Source organism: Rattus norvegicus, chromosome 15 (genome assembly GCF_021556685.1).
Source record: "Rattus norvegicus strain SHRSP/BbbUtx chromosome 15, alternate assembly SHRSP_T2T, whole genome shotgun sequence".
Taxonomy (NCBI): Eukaryota; Metazoa; Chordata; class Mammalia; order Rodentia; family Muridae; genus Rattus; species Rattus norvegicus.
This window is the reverse complement of record NC_141548.1, coordinates 85,045,345-85,061,882: the sequence shown is the minus strand read 5'-3', so window position 1 is coordinate 85,061,882 and position 16,538 is coordinate 85,045,345. Positions and strand designations below refer to the sequence as shown.

The 16,538-nt window shown below is 39.0% G+C and overlaps 1 long non-coding RNA gene across 8 annotated transcripts in view; it reads left to right on the top strand.

The window, feature by feature from the left end:
* LOC102556284 (uncharacterized) overlaps positions 1-13,879 on the top strand; it is a 134,113-nt gene extending 120,234 nt beyond the window's left edge. For 5 of the 8 annotated variants that reach the window (XR_015638459.1, XR_015638461.1, XR_015638462.1 and 2 more), the window contains 2 exons: positions 3,122-3,219; positions 13,299-13,879. This is a non-coding gene — a long non-coding RNA (uncharacterized LOC102556284). Of the gene's footprint in view, positions 1-3,121; positions 3,220-5,300; positions 5,492-7,460; positions 7,571-13,298 lie in introns of all 8 variants that reach the window. The other 3 variants (XR_015638458.1, XR_015638455.1, XR_015638452.1) reach the window with 2 other exon arrangements.
* The last annotated feature ends 2,659 nt before the right edge of the window (positions 13,880-16,538 follow it).

The window sequence follows — 16,538 nt, the reverse complement described above, 5'->3', positions numbered from 1 at the left end:
AGCTCTCCATTTCTGGTTAATGTCTGCATAACATGCAAAACCTTCAAAAACCAGGCCTGAGCCTTCTCTTCCTCTGTCAACCAATCACAGGGAACGCATCATGAGGCTCTAGGTACATACTTTGCAGTATATGGCGTTATGATGGGAGTAGAGACTGTAGGCAACATCTTCTTTTAACTTGCTTTTTTACTCAAGAACAGCTTAGGCAAGATCATTATACACCATTTCCATTGAAAATAGATTGCTGCTATGCACATTGTAATTATGACTTGGCGGATCAGGATCAGATAACACCCAGATCTAGATGGGCAGCTCAGGATTCATGGGAACTTATTAAAGATTCAGTTTCTACTAAGGCCTACTAGCAGGCCAAGTGCTATCTTTCAAAGGGAGAATAGTTGTCTGTATATGATGGTAGAGCCCTGCTACCAAATCCCAAAGTTCTATTTTGTTATTTGCCTATAGTCATTTGCCAAAAGCCCCTAAGGGCATCTCTATCTGCCACTAATAACTCGAGTACCATCAGTCTGCTGGATTAAATAGTCCAAGTGGTAAAGAAACTTATATAGCACCCTGGTCCTCTTGAAGAGCCTTCTCCTATTCCAGGACCCATACAAAGCTAGTGGCGTTCTGTATCACTTGGTATAGAGGCCAGAGTAACACACCCGATTGAATAGGATCCAAGTAAGTTTGCTAAACATTGGCTCACTTTCTGATGGTGATATACAGTAAGTTATCCATCACCTTAGAAAGAATATTTCTGTATGCCGCACTGGACTCCTAGGAATTTCACTGAGGTAGAAGGCCCTTAAATTTTGATTAGATTTATTTGCCATCTTAATATGCATAGTTGTTACCAAGGAATCTAAAGCAGTTGCTTTCTCCTTCTCACTTGGTACAAGCAGCCTGATGTCATCAATATAGTACACCAATGTGTTATTGTGTTGGAGAGACAGATAATGGAGATCCTTTCTAACTAACTATAGCACAGGGCAGGAGAGATAATATGTCTTTGAAGCAAAACTGTAAAGATATGCTTCTGGCCTTGTCAAATTAAAGCAAACTGTTTCTGGTCATCCTAACAGACAGGTACTGAGAAAAGGGTGTTTGGTAGGTCCTTCACTGCATATCATGTACAGGAGAGGTGATAATGAAATAAGGCCACCACGTCTGGTACAGAAGCTGCAGTCAAAGCCACTCCCTGACTGAGATTTTGATAGTTCCTGTCATTCTCCGTGATCCACCTGTCTTCTGCACTGGCCAGATTGGAGAGTTAAAGAGAGAAGAGATGAGAACCACCACCCCTGACTGTTTCAAGTCCTTTATGGTGCGTGCGTACTAATTTTTGTGGTTCCTCCAGGGATGTGATACTGTTTTCCATTCATTATTTCTTTGGCTGAGGCAACTGTAAAGGCTTCCATGTAGCCTTTCCAATCATAATAGCCCTCAATCCTGCAGGTCAGGCAACCAATGTGAAGATTCTTCCAACGTCTAAGAATTTTTAAGTACAACTTCTAACTCTAGTTATACATTCCGGAATTGGGGAAATAGCAGGATGAGTTTGGTGACACACCGAACCTTCTGTGAGTTGGATGTTAGCCAAAACTTCATTAATCATCTGACCTCCAGAAGCCCCTACTTTAACTGGAGAGCTAAAATTATCACTGTGATAGGCCTGACTGGGCTTCTGTTTGGAGGAATGTGGACTTCGGATTAGAGAACCACTTGACTGCATCAGGCAGGGCACAGTGGGCTATTATGTGTGGAAGACAGCAGTGCTGTGGGTGATTTGTACTGTGGGGACCCAGCTCAAGAGGTTTCAGAGATGAATATTAATATGTGGCCTGGAGAACATTCTTGTAATATTTGATGAAGAATGTGACTGCTTTCTGCCCTTGTCTCCCCCTACCACCCCATAAAAAATAAACCTTTAATCTGCCTGATGTTAAAGTGGAGAATTATAGATTGACAGCTTTAGCAGGGGAGATTTCCAGATAGCATAGGATTGACTATGTTGCTTGGTTACTAGTGGCCATGCTATATGCAAATCTATAATGTAAAGGATCATGCTGAGTACGGAAAAAAATACAAAACACACAGTTTGAGGAGAAAGGAGGCACCAGGAAATATAAACATATTTTTAAAAAGCCTAATACTGGGGTTGGGGATTTGGCTCAGTGGTAGAGCACTTGCCTAGCAAGCACAAGGCCCTGGGGTCGGTCCCCAGCTTCGAAAAAAAAAAAAAAAAAGAAAAAGAAAAAAAAAGCCTAATACTAAGTGGAATAAAGAGAGTGTTGACCTCAGAGCAAGACCCCACCCAGCTCAGCTTGTGAAAAGGAATTAAAGGAAAACTTAGTGTCAGGCATGGTGGTGCACACCTTTATCCCAGCACTCTGAAGACAGAGGCTGTCAGATCTCTAAGATTGGGGTCAGCCTAGGCAGCCATGCTTAAGCAGTGAAGGAAACCATCAAAAGCAGAAACAGAAAGTCAATGAAATTGTAATGGAATGAGGAGGCCATGTTCCAGTCTCAGCCAGCACCAAAATTTGGCAGCTTCATCAGCATGCTTCCAGCTTTAGAGTCAAGGGTCAAAGAAAGGGATTGTGGAATCCCCATCTATGGGTAAGGAAAGTTGTTGAGGCCAGACATAGGTGAGGGATGTCCCTACATGGTTGCCTATACAGAGTGAGATGCAGTGAAAAGTAAAGCCTAGATTGTCTTGGAGATGTCAGAACCATGGGATTCCTGCAGAGAAAAGCTGCTTAACAGGGAACGAGAACAGCCCAAAGTACGAGTGTGTTGCAGTTAACAAAGCTGAAATGATTTGGAGATCTGAAGTGAATCTTCACATCAGAAATGGAGTTGCAGAATTTGGAGTTTACCTTGCTGGCTTTTTTGGGGGATGATGAGGGGGGTCTTACCTTTTTCGAAGGGTTCAGGGAGTGGAAGGTAGTGGTTTGAATCAAAATGCCCCCCCAATAGGCTCATGGCAAGTGACACAGTTAGGAGGTATGACCTTGTTGGGCTAAGTGTGGCCTTGTGAGAGGAAGTATGCCACCTGGGAGCTTGAGGTTTAAAATGCTCAAGCAATACCAATTGTCACTCTCTCTGCTGCTTACAGATCCAGACGAAGAACTTGTAGTTCTTCTCCAGCACCAAGTCAACCCACAGGCTGCCATTCTTCCCATCATGATGATAATGGACTAAACTTCTGAACCTGTAAGTCAGCCCCTGTTAAATGTTTTTCTTTATAAGAGTTGCTGTGGTCATGGAGTCTCTTCACAGCAATAAAACACTAACTAAGATGTATTGATTTAGAAAGAATCATCATCAATTCCTGTCAAAATTGAAACTGGTTTATTAAAGTTTTAGGTTTTCCTGAAATAGGCCTCTGGTAAGTCCGCCCAACTTGAGGGCACAGTGTGAAGGTGTCCTTTGTAGACCTCCAGGCCGCTGACATGATTTATCTATTTCCTTGGTGCCTCCACTTTGTCCCAACAAGTATTGAAGAATCATTTATTAGGTCACTTCTGTCCTCCAAATACAAGTAATCACTATTCTTTTAGTTTAAGAGGAATAACATTCATGCCCAGGTGCAGCGGATCAATGTCCCTTATCTGTGACTTCCTATATGTTTTGCACAGAATTGCTGAGCTTCCAGAATGAGCGAAGTCTTAAGCAAAACATTAACAAGAATCCCAAGTTCTATAAGACACATTTTCAAAGGTGATTAGAAACACTTGAACTCAATGATGTAAACTGATGTGCTGAGAGATGCTGAGCTCAGCACTGAGGTGATTCTGCTGTGAGCAGAGTAATGGATTAGAGGTACTCGAATGCCAAGACGGGCCATGAGATGTGTCCCTAAACTTTTACTCTGTAACAGAAGACATTGAAAGACTTTCTGATGTCCAGAAACCAGAGAAAGAGCCTAAGAAAGGGTCCAGTTTGCATCTTTTGTTGTGGCTAAGATTGTGCATCCAATGGGAAATAGTTAAGCTGACTTCTAGGAGCACCTCTCCTTTCCCATCTTATTGTTTGATTTGTGTCTTTGTATAAGAATCTAGAAGAGAATGACAATGGGAATACACTGTTGAAATAACATCATACTGTTTGCTTGCCTGTCTGTGCTTGAACATATTTTAGCCTCGAAATCTAAAAGGAATGATCCATACAGGCAGAATCAGCCCCTGTTTCATCTGTAGTTCTCTGCCCCTATCTCCACCCTGTGTATGTTTGTGTGTGTGTTTGTGTGTCTTACTAGAAATTTTTAAATAGATGTGCATATTCTAAATATCTGTTTATTTAATATGTATCTACCTATTTTGATGGCAGATGATGGTACATTGCTTATAAGTAAAACCCCTAACATCAAGTTATATCTACTCTTACTGAATACCAGAATACAGATGAGTGTGGCCACATATGACTTAAAGAACTAAGTTTTTAGGGAAATTTAGAAGGGTCCTTTAGAAAGAACCAAATGTTGGTTGGCTACTGGACTTGGATATGATGACTGCAGCCAAGTCTCACAGTACCCAGAGTTTTACAGGACACTGTCTGAGGTTTTGTTGTTGAAGATAAACTTTAACTTTCCTTAAGCACAGAGAATTATTCCCATCTGCAATGTGAACTAAAAAATGATTAAAAGATAAAGTGGATTAATGGTTTGTAGACAGAGAGATCCGGGGCAAATCTTACTTTTCCCTGGTCAATGATCTTCAAATGGAAAAGAATAATTTGCCTAACAAGTGCCTAATAAAGTTCAGAAATTGGCCTTCTACCTTCCCATGAGTCAAACTTTCTAAATGCCTTTCTTCAGAAATTATTATATCAAATCGTGTTATTTTTGTTTTTGGATCTGTAAAAAGCTATGAAAAGACACATTTAATAAAATGTCTTTTGAGAAATCACAATCAGCATTTCTAAGGGAAGAACAATTGTGGGAGGGAAGATCCTTTTCAGGAAGACAAGAACAATGCCAAGCTCTCAGTTTTCAAAGAACTTGTTTAAATGAGGAGCAGAAATGAACAGAGAGGAAATATACCAAAAGTTGTGAAATGTTCTGAAGTGTCTCTCAAGAAAAGAAACTATATCATAAGATTTGACAGGATAGAGGAAGGGGAAAAGAGGAGAGAAAAAAGGGGAAAGGGGTCTCATTTATTTGCATGAAAACCAAAGTCATCTCCTAGCTCTTTGCCTCATTCTGGGTCAAGACCTTTGTTGTGTCATTTCTACAAACAATAGACATCCCATCAATCTTATGGTAGTAAACACGTCCATCACTTTTGGTTTCTTAGGTTCAACAACGACCTGTCCATTTGATGTACAGAATCAGGCAGCTCTGCTCTATTTTAAACCACTCAGTCTCCCTGCAACCATGTACTTGTCCTGGGGCCATAAATAAATCGCCTCACTTCTTGGAGAGACCGTATTTTGGGTGAATCTGCTCTTCCTTTAGAAAACGCAGTTCTGGACCCTTCATTGCTGGGTAGGTTCTACTTTCTTGCCCTTCCATGCTTACCACATCTCTTTCTGTCGATTGTGCTAGGGTCATAGGGTTGAAGCTTCAGCAATATATGTATATGTATCCATCCATGTTTACTTATGGTCTGAAAAGCAGAAAATTAATAACATTTATCAAGTATTTTTCTGCCCTGTTTCCTAGCATTAACAATGTTCACATTTTTATGTGCAACCAACAATGATCCAAGTCTCCATTAAACTCGACTCGTGCTTCTTTACCTCATTTGTGGCCCCGATATCATGTTGACTCCACACAGGAAGGCATGATCTTACTATACAGTTCCCTGTACATGTAATCGTCTCCCTGTTTTTACCAATACCCGAACCCAAATAATCAGGCAGTGAGCTATACCCCACCTATGAGAGAGACATCATGAGTCCTGCATGGCCCATTCTAAGTTCAGTTCGATCTCCTTTCAGCTTTTTCTTGGCGATGGTTTAGGAATCCTCTGGGTTAGACTAAGAATCCCCCTTGTAAAAGACAATGGAAAGAAATAAAGAGTAGAAATAATGATTAACATAGTTGATATGAAGGACAGTAAGAAAATACAACTGTTTAGCTCAGAACTAGAAATACAAACTCTTCCTCCCTCTTCTCATTCTCCTCTTTCTCTTCTGTTTTGTTTTGATTTTTTTTCTATTCCTCTTCTTCCTCTTGTTTACCATCAAAGCCAGAGTTTTGAGTGTCCCACTGGAGGGCGTATGCTTGCTTTCTATTTTGAGACCACAGATGATTTTAAGTCTAACCTAAATTGCCTCTGACTTGATTTAATGCTATTTTATTTTATTCTGTACACCATGAACAAAAGGAAATCATAATAAGTTTCAATTTTATGCATTCTTGCCATACACCTGAAAATAGAGATTTAGCTGCTCCACTTTTGCCTTGCCTAACCCAAACAACTCTGACAAAATCTTCATAAGTGATTTTACATTCTGCTTGAAGAATGATATATCTCACTGTATAACTTAGTCTGATCGATGCTTTCACAATATGTCAATCTTTCATGGTTTTCTGGTCATGTGTTTTCCCCTTCACTTCTTTGCTCTGAGTAAGAATGCTGTTCGGTCATACTTTAAACACCATTCACAATGTTTACCACTTATACTCAAACAGACAGTGTAGTAACCCAAAAGTGAGCCCGGCCTGTTCTTGGTCCTGTGAAAGCATAAACATCACGTTCCTAGATACTTCCCTTTCTCTGTGGCAATGCAGACACCAGGCTGTGTAGAATGTCTTCGTGCAGATACTTCTTGGATGCATTTAGTCTCCGGTGTGCCTCTGAAGTTAGTTAACAAATAGCACTATCCTTATGGCTTTATTTATTTATTTATTGACATTTTTTTCTTTTATTGGATTTTTTTAAACTTACATTTCAAATGTTATCCCTTTTCCCAGTTTCCCCATCAGAAACCTGCTATCTCCCCCTTCTTCTATGAGGGTGCTCACCCACCCACCTACTCCCTCCCACCTCCCTGCCCTGGCATTCCCCTACACTGGGGCATCAAGCCTTGACAGGACCAAGGGCCTCTCCTCCCATTGATGCCAGACAAGGCCATCCTCTGCTACATATGCGGCTGGAGCCATGGGTCCATTCCTGGGGGCGGGGGGTCTGGTTGGTTGATATTGTTGATTGACACTGGTTGAGAACACTGCTCTGAGAATTATGTTTAGGATAAGAAAAGTTTTATAGCAAAGTGCTTTTCCTTAAGCTTCTTATAGCTTTAGTTGTAAACAATCATACCATGAAATGAATAACAGTTGTGCATAATATTTTAATACTGGCAACCTTCACATTTAAGATACACAAAGCTAAAAGATGATTGATCCCATATGAAAAACCAAGTCATAAGAATTATTTAATATGCTCATTAACATGTAGAAAGTGCAGCCAGAAAATTTTATGTATCTAAAATCTATTTATTTATTTCAGTAAGAAAAACTGTTATTATAGAGACCATTCCATGGAATTTGGAGGGAATGGCCTTCTCTCACATTACCCAACCAAAATAAAGGAATGGATGAATGGTACAACATATGAAAGTAAGTTACTCATTTCCATAGACAGTATGATAGAACAATGTTATTTTTAGAACAATCAGTCAGTGCCAGTTAAGGAATATTAGCATCTGGGCTGACAGAAGTCCTTTCTATGTAAAAGAGGAAGAATTCTCATGTAGATAAACTTCTCCAACACCCTTTTTAAAAATTTGTTCTGTCACTTTGATTTTAATTCTGCTATAATTTAAAACATCCAAATTAAAAAGATTGCCTAGTTCAGATAGTCCCATTTATTACCAAAAAATAATCAACTCCCCTTTGAACCAAAAAAAAAAAAGAAAGAGAAATATAAAATACTCATGTGAGTTGCATATGTATAGTTGGTCATTGTAGAACTAGGCTTGATGTAGAACTTGACTAGTTTATTCTTTGACTTCTTATCAATAGGCCCCCTGAGGAAATCAGAGCTAGTGACACAGAGCTAAGTTTCCCAGCATGCAGTTTACAGTCCATTTACATAAATTCTGCATACAAGGCATTGTATTTGAGGAGGTGGTTTATTTAGTTGTTTTAATTAATTAACTAACTGATTAATTAATTCTTCTCATACATTGCAACTGGACTAGTTTTTCCTCTCTCCACTCATAACATTCTATCTTCTATCTTTCTTCTCCCCCAGATCTACACCTCCTCCATTTCCCTTCAGAAAACAGCAGGCCTCTCAGTGATAGTAACCAACACATGGCTTAACAAGTTACAATAAGACTAGGTACAAGCTCTCTTATCAAGGTTGAACAAGATAACCCAAAAGGAGGTGAAAGAGTTAGAGATGCCTCCACTTCCATTGTTAAGAGTCCTACAAGAATATCAAGCTATAACATATATTTGGAGGACCTACCTCAGAGCCATGAAGGCATGATGACTGTGGTTGTTGCTTCAGGTCCCTATGAAACCTAAGTACTTGAGTCAGTGGACAGGATTCTTTTTTTTTTTTTTTAACTTGAGTATTTCTTATATACATTTCGAGTGTTATTCCCTTTCCCGGTTTCCGGGCAAACATCCCCCTAATCCCTCCCCGTCCCCTTCTTTATGGGTGTTCCCCTCCCCATCCTGACCCCCTTTGCCGCCCTCCCCCCAACAATCTAGTTCACTGGGGGTTCAGTCTTAGCAGGACCAAGGGCTTCCCCTTCCACTGGTGCTCTTACTAGGATATTCATTGCTACCTATGAGGTCAGAGTCCAGGGACAGTCCATGCATAGTCTTTAGGTAGTGCTTAGTCCCTGGAAGCTCTGATTGCTTGACATTGTTGTTCATAAGGGGTCTTGAGCCCCTTCAAGCTTTCCAGTTATTTCTCTGATTCCTTCAACGGGGGTCCTATTCTCAGTTCAGTGGTTTGCTGCTGGCATTCGCCTCTGTGTTTGCTGTATTCTGGCTGTGTCTCTCAGGAGTGATCTACATCCGGCTCCTGTCGGCCTGCACTTCTTTGCTTCATCCATCTTGTCTAATTGGATGGCTGTATATGTATGGGCCACATGTAGGGCAGGCTCTGAATGGGTGTTCCTTCTGTGTCTGTTTTAATCTTTGCCTCTCTATTCCCTGCCAAGGGTATTCTTGTTCCCCTTTTAAAGAAGGAGTGAAGCATTCACATTTAGATCATCCGTCTTGAGTTTCATTTGTTCTAGGCATCTAGGGTAATTCAAGCATTTGGGCTAATAGCCACTTATCAATGAGTGCATACCATGTGTGTTTTTCTGTGATTGGGTTACCTCACTCAGGATGATATTTTCCAGTTCCAACCATTTGCCTATGAATTTCATAAAGTCATTGTTTTTGATAACTGAGTAATATTCCATTGTGTAGATGTACCACATTTTCTGTATCCATTCCTCTGTTGAAGGGCATCTGGGCTCTTTCCAGCTTCTGGCTATTATAAATAAGGCTGCGATGAACATAGTGGAACACGTGTCTTTTTTATTTGTTGGGGCATCTTTTGGGTGTATGCCCAAGAGAGGTATAGCTGGATCCTCAGGCAGTTCAATGCCCAATTTTCTGAGGAACCTCCAGACTGATTTCCAGAATGGTTGTACCAGTCTGCAATCCCACCAACAATGGAGGAGTGTTCCTCTTTCTCCACATCCTCGCCAGCATCTGCTGTCACCTGAGTTTTTGATCTTAGCCATTCTCACTGGTGTGAGGTGGAATCTCAGGGTTGTTTTGATTTGCATTTCCCTTATGACTAGAGATGTTGAACATTTCTTTAGGTGTTTCTCAGCCATTTGGCATTTCTCAGCTGTGAATTCTTTGTTTAGCTCTGAACCCCATTTTTAATAGGGTTATTTGTCTCCCTGCTGTCTAACTTCTTGAGTTCTTTGTATATTTTGGATATAAGGCCTCTATCTGTTGTAGGATTGGTAAAGATCTTATCTGTTGGTTGCGGTTTTGTCCTAACCACAGTGAGTGGACAGGATTCTTGTAGTGTCCTTGACCTCTTTGGCTCCTACAATCCTTCTTCCATGGGGTTCTTTGAGCTCTGTTAATGTTTGGCTTTGAGTCTTCATTTGTTCTCATCAGCTGCTAAATGAAACCTCTCTGATGACAATTGGATTACTCAACAATCTATGAGTATAACTAATATCATTAGGAATTATTTCACTGACTTTTTTTTTCTTATTGACAGTCCTGTTTGGTTCTATACCAGGTCTTTGGGCTATCTAGCCTTTGGTTTCTGGTCATCCAGATAGTGTCAGGCATGGGCTTCCCCTCATGGCATGAATTTCTGTGCCACCTTTACCTCAGCATATCTTTCAGGCAGGACAAATTGTGTGGTGAAAGTTCTATGGCTTGCTTGGCTTCCCAGTTCCTCCATTGGAAAACTTGCCTAAATATAAAAGATGGCCAGTTCAGGCTCCTTACCTCTCAGTACTAGGAATCTTTACTAGGGTCACCTTCATAGATTCCAGGGAGTTTCTACTGCACTAGATTTCTATGTTGACTCTAAGTGGACCCAAATTTCAGTTGACCCTCTCAGTACCCTCTTCCTTTATCCCTTCCTGTCCCTTCTGCTACTCCTAATTCCCATTCCCACTCATCTCAGTCAAACTACTAAATCTATTCTATTTCCCCTTTTTAGGGAGATCCATGCATCTCCCCCATCCCCACCTTGAACCCTCCTTGTTACTTAACATCTCTCCATCTATGCATTGATTTTGTCATGATAATCCTTTCCTTAACAGCTAATATTCACTTACATGTGATTACATACAATGTTTGTCTTTGTTAGTCTGGGTTACCTCACTCAGAATGATTGTTTCTACTTCTATCCATTTGCCTGCAAATTTTATGATATGATATTTTCTAACAGCTGAGTTATACTCTATTTTGTAAAAACACCATGTTTTTTAAAATCCAATCTTTGTTTGAAGGACATCTAGGTTGTTTTCAGTTTCTATTATGAATAAAGCTGCTGTGAATACAATTGAGCAAGTGTTCTTGTGTTAGAATGAAGCATCCTTTGGATATACACCAAAAAGTGGTGTAGCTGAGTCTTGATGTCAATAGATTCCCAATTTTCTGAGGAACTGCCATATTCCACAGTGGCTGTACAAACTTTTACTCCCACCAGCAATGGAGTAGTATCCATCTTGCTTCACATCCACCCCAGCACAAAGTTCACAGTCTATTTACCTATAATCTGCATGTGGTGGTGGATAAGGTTTGGGGATTTATTTTCAATCATGTGTAGGCAAGTCTGTCTTTTGGTGGTATGTGTATAGGTGTCACACATCCAAAACAGTATCAGATACCCTGGCAGTATGGGCTAGTGTGGGCTTCCTGGGTGCTGGGAACCAAACTCTGATTCTGGGCAAGATTAATAGGTCATGTTGAATCTTTGAACCACTTCTACCTGCCTGGATGAAGCACTCTGACAGTCTAGTATATTTCCAATCAATTTTAGCATGCCTGAGTGAGTGTTTATGAAAGCAACAGCTTGTCATAATAAAATTAATTGCAAAGAAGAGAAAGGTTTTCTTTTAGAAACATAATGATTAACTTTAAGCATGAAAACCTTTGAAAAATGCTCATGACTAAAATATAAAACAAGAAATACAAAGATTAAATCACTTTACTAAATTAATATTCTCTTCAATCTGTTTTATTCTTTTTTGTATTAAAAACAGTTTTTTTCCCATTCAATATATTCTGATCACAGCTTCCTTCTCCTAACTCTTCTGACATTCTATTCTCTCCCCTTCCATCAGAATACATCATGATCTTTGAGTCTCAGAAAACAAACAGGCCTCTCAATAATAATAATAAAATTAAATTAGAAGATAAACAAAAAACAAGGAATTTGGAATAAGACAAAACAAATAGAAACAAGAGAACCACAGGAAAAAAACCCACAAGTATTCATGTAGATGCAGAGACACACATATTTTATTAATCTATTTACAAGCTCTTTAAGATCCTTGAACATATTTACAATAGCTAATTTGAAGTTCTTGTCTTGTGGACAGCTATATTGTGTTTTCTAAGATCTGCTGTAGTAGGGTTGCTGGTCTCCAGTGGAGACATATGTTCTGGATGTTAATTGGGTTTTCATACTGGCATTTAGGCATCTGGATTTGAGATGATTGTAATTCTAGATGTTGATATTTGGTCTTGTGTTTTGTGGATTTGTGTTTGATTCTGTGTTTTATTTTGCACTCTCTGGTGCTCAGGAGAGTGTGTGGCTATGGGTTACATGGTAAAGATTGCTTCTGACATCCGGCCAGTTTTGGCCACTGGAGTCTAGGATAGAGTCTCTTTCTAGGTATTAGGAGCTGACATGAAAGAATAGGGATGGGTTAGAAAGAGGTAGGACGTTGAGAAGGTCTGTCCATTTCAGGGAAGAAAGCTGGCTGTCCAACTAAGATCTTTGTAGACCTCTCCTCCTTCCTCAGAGAGGAAGAGATCATAGCAGATGGTCTGCTACAAATCTGGGGTTGAGACTTGGATATTGTAATTGAAGGTAAAGAAGGAGAGGGAAGATTATCTGTCTGATCCCCTGGCCATCTTGACTAATTGTGTTCCCAGGAATTACCTGTGGGAGCTGGGAACTGAGACAAAGGGCTTCCGGTCTCCTTTTGAAAAAAAGTATGTTTTTTTTAATTGCTTAGTTCATTGTTAACATTATGTACAAGAAGTAAAACTGAGGCTAATATTTTATTTTATCTATACTCATATATAGTATAGTGATCTGATTTATTTCAAAACCTTATCTTTTAGACTGTTACTTTACAAGCCTTATGTGACTCTGAATGGATATTTGGTATAAGAAGCCAATGAGCCTTTCTATTAGTTCTTCCTGTCTTAATATTGCAATGAACCTTTTCGTGTCTCAAATAATATCAATACATAATGTCTAAAACCTTCAGTAAAGATCCTGGAGGTCAACGAGTTCTGAAGAGATTGAGTCAAATTCTGATTCTTTTCATATATTAGATTTAATTTTTTCTGCAACTCTTCAATTATTTGGCAAAGAGGGTATGTTAGTAATGGTTACTATCACTGTGATGAAACACCATGACAAAAATGGAAGGAAAGGATTTATTTAACGTACTGTTCATCATTGAAAGCAATTAGGGCAGGAAATCAAACAGGGAATCCTGTGAGTCGTGTTTCCCCACATTGTCCAGGGTTGGTCTCTGAACATCAGGATGGCTAAAGTGATAGCACGGCAATTAAAAGATGATTAATTAAAAGACATGATTTCTTCTTTTTCCTTCAGTTGAATTGTGTACAAGACACAGAAGCAAATTCATGTAAAAAAAACCCATTGAAAGAAAACAAGATCATCTGCCATCAGCCATGTGCCTAGCCAGCTTGGAAGAGGATCCTCCTGCTACCTTTGATTTAACGGTAGCCCTGTTGGACTTTTGATTGAACTTCATAAGAAACCAAATGCTGGTTAATTTTTGTCAAGATGACACAAATTTGAGTCACTTGAAGGGATGGAACTTCAATTGAAGAAAGAGTATTGTTTTGATGTGTATAAGCTTGTCTTTGTTGCATTTTCTTGACTTTCGATTGATGCGAGAGTGTCCAGTCCACTATGGATGGGCTACTCCAGAACAGGTGGTCCTGTGGGATATAAGAAAAGGAACTGGAAGTAGCAAGCCAGCAAGCTACCTTATTCATAGTTCCTGTTTCTGTGCCTGCTTGAATTCCTGCCTTAGAATCCCTTAGTGATGGATTGTAATCTAAGAGTTTTAAGATGAAATTAAAACCCTTTTCTACCTAGATTGTTTTTAGTCACGATGTTTGATCACAATTTCAGATTCTTAGCAGAATTAAAAATTGGTACCAGAAGACCAGAAGTGCCCTGTCATGATTTGAATGAGAAATATCTCATATAGGGTTAGACCATTGAACTCTTGATCCCGAGTTGGTGGTGGTATTTGAAGGGGTTTAGGAATTCTGGCTTTATAGTAAGTAAGTCACTGGCATTACTAAACTTCTAGAATGCTCTCTCTGCATTGTCTTTTCCATTACCATTGAAGATGTGAGCTCCCAGATGTTGTTCCATTGTTCCAGCCACCATGTGTGCCAGCCTGCTAGCATGCCCACAATTATGAACTCCTACTCCTTGAATGAGTTGCTTGAAGCCCACATAAAATTTTTCTTTTATACATTTCATAGGTCAAGTTGGTTTCTCACAGCCACAGAAAAGTAACGAATAACAAACCCCAGACAGAAAATCTAATTAAGCCAGGCCTATGATTATTTTTATTTTAATTTGTTCTTCAGGAAATTCATGCATGATTGTTATAACATACCTATTCCTAAATCCCAAAGCCCAACATGCTTCTCTTGATTCTCCAACTCCTTTATCCCAAATCCCTGTATGTTTCTTTTTCATATAGATACCATATATTTTCTAGGATTATGTGTAAATGGAGACTCTCAACACTTACTCATTTTGTTTAGCGCTACTCACTCAGCATAACTACCTTAACATCCATTTGCCAAGGTGAATGTTTAATGGTTTATTCCATTTACTTAACCGTTTATCTGTTGGTTGTCATTTGTTGTTTATTTTATGTTTGTGCTATTACAAATGCAGCTTTATGATTATGCATGAATCTTTATTGAGTAATTGCTTTCATTTCTCTTCAGTAAATATTTAACAAAGAAAATTGCTGGGCTATCTGATGGGTATATATTGAATATTTTAAGAACTGTCAAACTGTTTGCCAATAGTTTGGCAATTTATATTTATAAAAAGTCCCAATGTTTTTCACATCCTTGCCAATATGCAATGTAAGATTTTTAAATTTGTCATTCTACTTGATGCATAGTTGTATCTTACTATCTTTTTAATTTTTTATATGCTGAAGGATGAAGTAACATTGAGATATAGTTTTGCTATAGCATGGTGGTGATTTTGGGATTAAGATATAAGTATAATTTAAGGCAGATATTTTATAAAACTCTGGAGCTAAAAACCAAATGTTAAAAATGAAAAGTTGGTGCCTAAGTTTCTGAAATCCATAGACACTGAGAATAACATTGCCAGAAACTACCAAAGATTATATAAACCTGAGGCTCATTAAAATAGAGACAGATAATATACTTTGAAAACTGCCAAAAAATTCATCCTCAAATAACTAAATTAGTCTTTGAAGATGGAGAGAATCTTGTACAAATTCAAATCAATTTCATGAATGATTCAATAAAACTGACAAGGACTTTGGTTATCCAAAACTTCCTAACCAGATTGAAAACACATTAATCATCTTCTATGCACATATCACCCAAGAGGAAGGAAATGGTGTTAATGTGGCTTGGCACTAAGAAAGTGCTAGCCAACTTTCATAATTCATTCTCCTTCTTTTATAACTCTAGCAACTAAACAGAGAGAGGTAGTAGGTCTGCTCTCCTGAGTTTTGTTATGAAAACAGGTTTATCTAAGAGTATAATTCTAACAAAGCTGTCATCTTTAGAAATGTTAATTTTGGAGGTTTTTTTTGTTTTGTGTTTTGTGGTGTGTGTGTGTGTGTGTGTGTGTGTGTGTGTGTGTGTGTGTGTGTGTGTGTGTGTGTCTAACTGGGACATCCAAATAAGTTTCAAAGGGAAACAGTGTCAGCTAAATTTGAGATGCATGTATGTTTCTGGGTCTCTAAAGAGACCCTGTCTGTGATCTTAGAAATCATACTAATGAACTTTTGAATGAGATGTGTTCTGATGAGGTCCAGAACCATTCCTATCCGTGATACCTCCTTGTGTCTGAAGCCTGGGGGCTAAACGCTCCAGAGTTTTGCTGATATGTTTACATTTTCACCCATAAAAAGGCCAAGACATAGGATTAAAGTTGGCGTTTGTTCTGACAAGAAGAACAAAAGACTCTGCTGACAAGAATGGAAGGTCTACAGTGTCTTCTGTGTGAGCTTTGGTGGGAGTGACCCTGCGTCTCAGTATCCCTGAATGTGTTGATTACCTGAAGGCAGTCAATGCATTTTCTCACCATTTTCCCTCCATGGGATATATTTCTATTTCTAAATTTTAGCTTTCCTTTTTACTCATGGGTTAATAGCTGCCTTTCCCATGAGACCTGTGAACATCTTAATATGCACTCAACTTCCTCATTAAATGCCTTCTTGAGACAACAAGCAGAGTGGTTTTTTATTTCCTGTGAAACTGTAATAGATATGCTTCTTAAATATAGGATGATTTGGGCAGCTTCCTGTATCTGTATATGGCCTCTGTTGAAAGTTTCATTTGTGGATCTTCTGCAGTGTTCCTTCCTGTGCTGATGTTTAACAGAAGCACAAGCAGTAGCCAGTTCTAGCTGTCTTGTGGCACAAATTTTCATTTTGGAAAGGTATGTTCTTTATGAAAATAAAATATGATAAAAGTTGCCTGGAAAAAAATGTCTAAATTACTGACAAGTTCTGGTCCTTATCTGGCATACTTACATTGCCATCTATATTTTTTTAGCAGGGGGAGATGGACAAGGAGGAAAATCTCA